The following is a 6,000-nucleotide window of genomic DNA, read 5'->3' as shown; positions in this document are numbered from 1 at the left end:
AGGATCTTCACAACCTTTCCCTTTAGGAAATTAACGTGAGCAGCTACTTGTAGCATAAAATATCATCCACCTTACTCAGTCACAACACCTCCTTGTAGGCAAGCCCTTCAGCTGAGGTACCCTATGCCATTTACCTAGAGAGTAAGCTACTGCATATAAAGATTCAAGCTCATCTGCAAAGGATATGTACTACTCATACTCAAAGGATATGTTGCACTACTCATGTAGTGGAACAGCTGAACTGCTTACAACCACGGTGAAAATATTTACTTGTAATTTAAGTCAGTTTCAGTTAACTTGGGAATTTAGCTTAACTTGGAAGTGCAGCAAGTAAAGTATCACCTGGATTCCAAATAATGGGAAAGTCACACTTCTTGCTAACTCTGATAGATTTCTTTCAAAAATTAATGGACAGGCCTTTAACATACTCTAAAAATGTCTTCAAGAGACACCAGTGTGGAATTCCCAGTCTGGTGTCAATTCACACCCTAGTTTACTGGACAGGAACATCCCCATACATTGACCAGACTACAGTGGCCATAAAATATTACTCGGTGATAATAAGTCACTATTTCCTCTCTGCTGCTTTGTTATTTCTCAGGTAAGAAGGGGAGTCAACTGCAGAGACTATATGGTAAATTTCTTTGCACACCTGGAAACACTGCTGAGAGATCTCCAGTCACTTTGAAGTGACTGCTGTAGCCACAGAAGAATTGGAAGAACTGAGAGCCACCTTTACCACTTCCTCCTATAAAAGATACTGCTGTTCAGCCCTATTCCACCATTTTGGTTAGCAAGATGAACGTTTGAGACTCCTTAATGTCCAAAACTGCTTTTGTTTTTTCTCCTATTTAACACAGGGATGTGTGTGTGAAGGAATCTGTACAATTCTGTTGTAGAAGTCAAGCTCAGCTATATTCGTATCATGTTTTATTTTTCACTGTAGCAACCTTCTTCAGACCTCCCAGAAAAAAGGATTAGACTGTAACTAATTGACACGCAACTTTTACCTTAGAGAATGGAAAAGCCATCTCTGATAGAACCACAGGATGCAAGTTCCTTATCTGAATAATGATCCATGTTTGCACTTCTGAGTTTTTAAAAATTTCCACAAAAATGCAAAACAGTACTTCTAGTACTCATTCACCAGGTATGTATAAGCTATAAAGTTGTGTAAGTCTTTACAGGCATAGATAAGTGTACATTCCCATTCTACAGAGTTTACAATCTAAGCAAAAAGTCTACAATAAAAGAGGATCAAAATTCATTCCTCTCAGGAGCACGACATCAAATGTACAGAACAGGCTAAGGATAAAGCATGATAGATTTCCACATCCAAGACTTTGAGTTGATACTGGAGCACAGTGAGAAATACTCTCATTGCTTTCCTAGGTTGTCCTATGAATTAGAGGTATAAAGTAATAAACAATTCACAGATACTTTAAAATAGCATTTGCTAATCATAGTACAGTCTGGAAGCATAACCATATCTGTTATCATTAAAGTCTTAGCTATCATTTCATGTATCAGCCTACCTACAAATTTAAAAAAGAAAAACAAAATAGAATGATTCTTCCCCAAACTGTGACACTTCTTTAACCCACTGTCATGAATATCTAAAATAAGGTGTATCTCTTACCTGAAATCTACTTCCATTGTCAAAGCCTCCTTACATAAATGAGGTTAGAATGTCTCAGCTGAGTTGTTTTCTCCATCACTGTTCCCAACTGTTATGGCCCAATTTCCTTATTTCTACAGATAGCTGCAAAAGATTCCTTCCATCCTTCCTTCCTTCCTTCCCAGACTTCTGCTTCATCCACATTTATTCCATTTACTACAGCTCATCTTGCCTCTCTCCTCCAGTGCCAACATCCATATCTGATTCTCCTAAAAAGGCAAGTTAGAGACAACTTGTAATTCTGTAAAAGACAGAAAAGTTACTCAAGAACTAAATCCTACAGTGCATATTCTTCAGGTGAAGGAAATGACCATGCCACACCTTGCCACTTTCATGTTCTACTAATAACTTCCACTAAGAAAACCTTTATCTCCCAGACCCCTCCCCACAGACTAATAGGGAATAACACACCACATAAAATACCTTCTATTGGTGTCCTACTGTCCCCTGAGAACACCAGGAACCATTTGCCCTGCCAGTGCATGCAGATGTGTTTCCATCACTGACACCAGGGTTTGTCATTCATGTGGCAGAGGGGGGCATACCGTGTTTGTTTGGGAGGGGGAAATGGAAAAAAGCTCTTTAGGTAGTCATGGGGTATGGTTATGAGGTTCATAAGACAAGGTAACTAAAACATGCTGTCTGGCTAGGGAGCTTGTCATTTCCTTCTCTTTAATAATAATTTAAGTGTGGCTGTTTTCCCTGTACACTTCTCAATAAAGATTTTGTTTGGGGGACTAATTAATCTAAAGGAAGTTGCTTCATATTGACAACTGATTTATGCCACGCACATAATATTTTCTTTCTGCCTTGTTAGCTCTCTTTAAGGATCTGAAAGCATCAACTGTGTGTGCCTGGGATCCATTCAATCCTCCAGATCTTGTGTTCATTCCCTGTCAAGGAAGTACAGAGGAAAAGCACAGACACTCATCAGCCTCTTGCTGTCTAACCTCAGGCTCCATTCCACATCTCTGCAGTACTAGCCCAGTCTCTTTGTTGTTTCTAAATTTCCCCTTGATATGCTCCTTGAATCGACTAAGGGTTTTTTTGTTGTTTTTTTTTAAGAGCATTGTGCTGGTTTTGTCTGGGATAGAGCTAATTTTCTTCATAGTAGCTAGTGTGGGGCTATGTTTTGGATTTGTGCTGAAAACAGTGTTGAGAACACAGGGATGTTTTAGTTACTGCTGAGCAGTGCTTACACAGAGTCAAGGCCTTTTCTGCTCCTCACCCCACCCCACCAGCGAGTAGGCTGGGGGTGCACAAGGAGTTGGGAGGGGACACGGCTGGGACAGCTGACGCCAGCTGAGCAAAGGGCTATTCCATACCATATGATATCATGCTCAGCATATAAAGCTGGGGGAGAAGAAGGAAGGAGGGGACATTCAGAGTTATGGCATTTGTCTTCCCAAGTAACCATTATGTGTGATGGAGCCCTGCTTTCCTGGAGATGGCTGAACACCTGCCTGCCCATGGGAAGGAGTGAATGAATTCCTTGTTTTGCTTTGCTTGTGCACAGCTTTTGCTTTCCCTATTAAACTGTCTTTATCTCAACCTACGAGTTTTCTCACTTTTACCCTTCTGATTCTCTCTCCCATCCCATTGCAGGGGAGTGAGTGAGTGGCTGTGTGGGGCTTACTTGCCTGCCGGGGTTAAACCACAAGTATGAATCACACTGACATCTTCTCTCCTTGTGCACATGCTGGAAACAATTACAGTCCCAGCTCTGCAGTTTCATCAGTCTGCTATGCTCAGTGTAAACCCCACTGAAATTAGCAGGCCTCTGAAGACACCGATGTACTGGAGGACTGCAGCCTGCAGTCAAACATTCTTCAATTCTACGGCTCCCTGCTTATTCCTTACATCTTCCCTGTGAGCTTAGAACCAATCCCCGGATGTAATATAAAACAGGGTTACATTACAGCACTTCAGACATAATAGTGTCCAAAAATACCAATGCAAACTCAGATTGCTTGTGGTTATTAAAGACACTACAGTCAAGTTTCCTCAGAAAATGAGGATAGCACATTCACGTCTGCCTACTCCACCCTTCCACCCAGTAACTTTTAAATCCCAGTGGCCATTTTCAAGCAAAACTGGCAGAGAGGCAGATGTCTCAGAGATACCAGGTTCCTCCAAGTTTGTCCAATATACAAATGAGTTAAAGAAAGAAATTATACTCATGGACTTACACAAGGAAAGACTACCTGCTCTCTTTATTGATCATCAGAAAATCTACCCAGAGAAGAAAAAAGAAAGCAAAATTTATTTACATTAGTTTTCTGTGCACAGAATGGCTTATTTTAAAAGTAACAATAATAAATAAAAAGGTGGATATTTATTAGGTGACTAATAAATAGGTGTACTTAATTGGTATAGAACAGCCTTGCTCTACAGAAGCTACAACTACCAAAAACAGAACTGAAAGCAAAAATGCTAAGTCTGTCTATAGCCACCAGCTCTTTGGGATGGCCAGGCTGGTTAACACCTGTAAACAGCAGATTTAATTTAGTATCTTACAGCCCCCCAGCAACTTCAGTTACTCATCCTTGCCCTCTACTTCCCCAACAGAGTTTACTCATCTCTCAGTTGTGCCAAAGAAACCTATGAAATAATCCAGATTTTCTAAATATGCCTAAAAAGATGAACAGAGGTATGCGACATGAACAGCGGAGTCAGCACAGTTGAGGAGACAGTCACACCAGGCAAATGGAAGGGTGTATGTAACAGGCAACCCAAAACCTCTGCTGCCACTTGAACAGCGAAGTGTAACAATTGCCTCTGAGAGGGCCAGGAAAGATTGCAGTGCCATTTCCATATATCTCATGGCATGCTGGGGGGCGGGAGGGGAGATGGGCAGGCGTTATGGGCTGTGTGCCTGATTGGTATCACATAATAAAGAATTGCTTTTTACTTATAGCATGACAAGATTAAATAACATTCTGCTATGGATAGCCTGCATCAAACAGCTTCCATCAAGCCTTCACGGTCCAATTGCATGGATGGGCACAGCATACGACAAAACCAGGATGTTTTGTGATTTCATTCCCTTCAGATGGGGTTCACAGTCTAAACAGGCCTGGCATAGTCCCAGCCTTTCCCCTATCCTGCCATTTGTTTCCCCTCTTTCCAGTGTGCCATCACATTTTTTGGAGGGGGGCGAGATTAGATCAGCTCCCCAGACCTGCTGAGTGTGATCACGTAAATCTGACTGCGTGACCAGGAGATGCGCTGGGGACACCTGCAGCTGGCACTCACCTCCTCTTAAACTGCTGTGCGGCCCAGCCCTGCAGTGATTCACTAAGTGGGTGAGGCACCAGCGTTTCCCCGGGGAGCCTTCTGGACAGTCAGAAGAGCTTCTCCTCCAAACTTGCAAAGTGACATAGGCTGAAAGGGGAGCACAAACCCTACTCAAGAAGAGGGTTTTTGCTTCTTGGTAATTCTACAGCAAGACATCTGTGTTCTTTGCAAACAGATGTAACCTTCGTTATGAAGACACTCTTCTTTTTTTCTTTAAACTTAAGAGTCTATTTCATAACCCAGAGCATATGACTACAGAGTTAACCTTCCACACAAGGAAGATTGCCAAGGGACCAATGGCTGGCCGGCTCCCCAGTTACACTGCGATAACAGCATGCAGGTGTCAGCTCCCTCATCGCTATGGATTTAACTGGCGCATCAGCCAAAGCAACAGCGATGACACTTCAGTGTTTGCATTAACCATTCAATTAGAGGTGGCTTAAAACCTGAATTCCTCCCCACTGTGACTTCCAGCTTTCAAACGCTTGATTTGCCTTCTGAACACTTCACAACAACTTTCCAAAATTTGTACTGGGATCTGTCAAAACACCTAGTTTGTTTGGTTAAAGCTTGAAATACTTCAGTGCAACTCAGACTTCTGCTTATTCACAATATAGTTTGCAACGCAATCTGCAGAAAGTCTGTTAAAAAGTAATTTCTGCTGAGACTGAAATTGTTTTGTAGCGGTACAAGAGATGCGCTAGTCTTCCCGTTATAAAAATGTAACCCAAATCAAGACCTTTCCCTACGGAAATTAAACCGCTCAAAACTCCTGACCCAGCAACGCTCCCTTCTTATTCCTCCGAGCGGTTTCACGAGCAGGACGGCTCGGTAACACTGAAGGCGGAAAGCCCTCAGAGGAGCGCGGAGCGCCCTCCCGCTCTGGCGGGGGCCGTTTCCCTGCCCCCTCCCTGCCCGCGCAGCCGCGGGGGCCGTTGCGGGCTCTGGAAGGGCCGTTGAGTGGCCGCGAGGAGCCGTTGCCTCGGCAGCGCCGCGAGCGTGCTGCGCGGCGAGCGGGCACGCAG

Source organism: Ciconia boyciana, chromosome 4 (genome assembly GCF_034638445.1).
Source record: "Ciconia boyciana chromosome 4, ASM3463844v1, whole genome shotgun sequence".
NCBI lineage: Eukaryota > Metazoa > Chordata > Aves > Ciconiiformes > Ciconiidae > Ciconia > Ciconia boyciana.
This window is presented reverse-complemented; position numbering follows the sequence as displayed.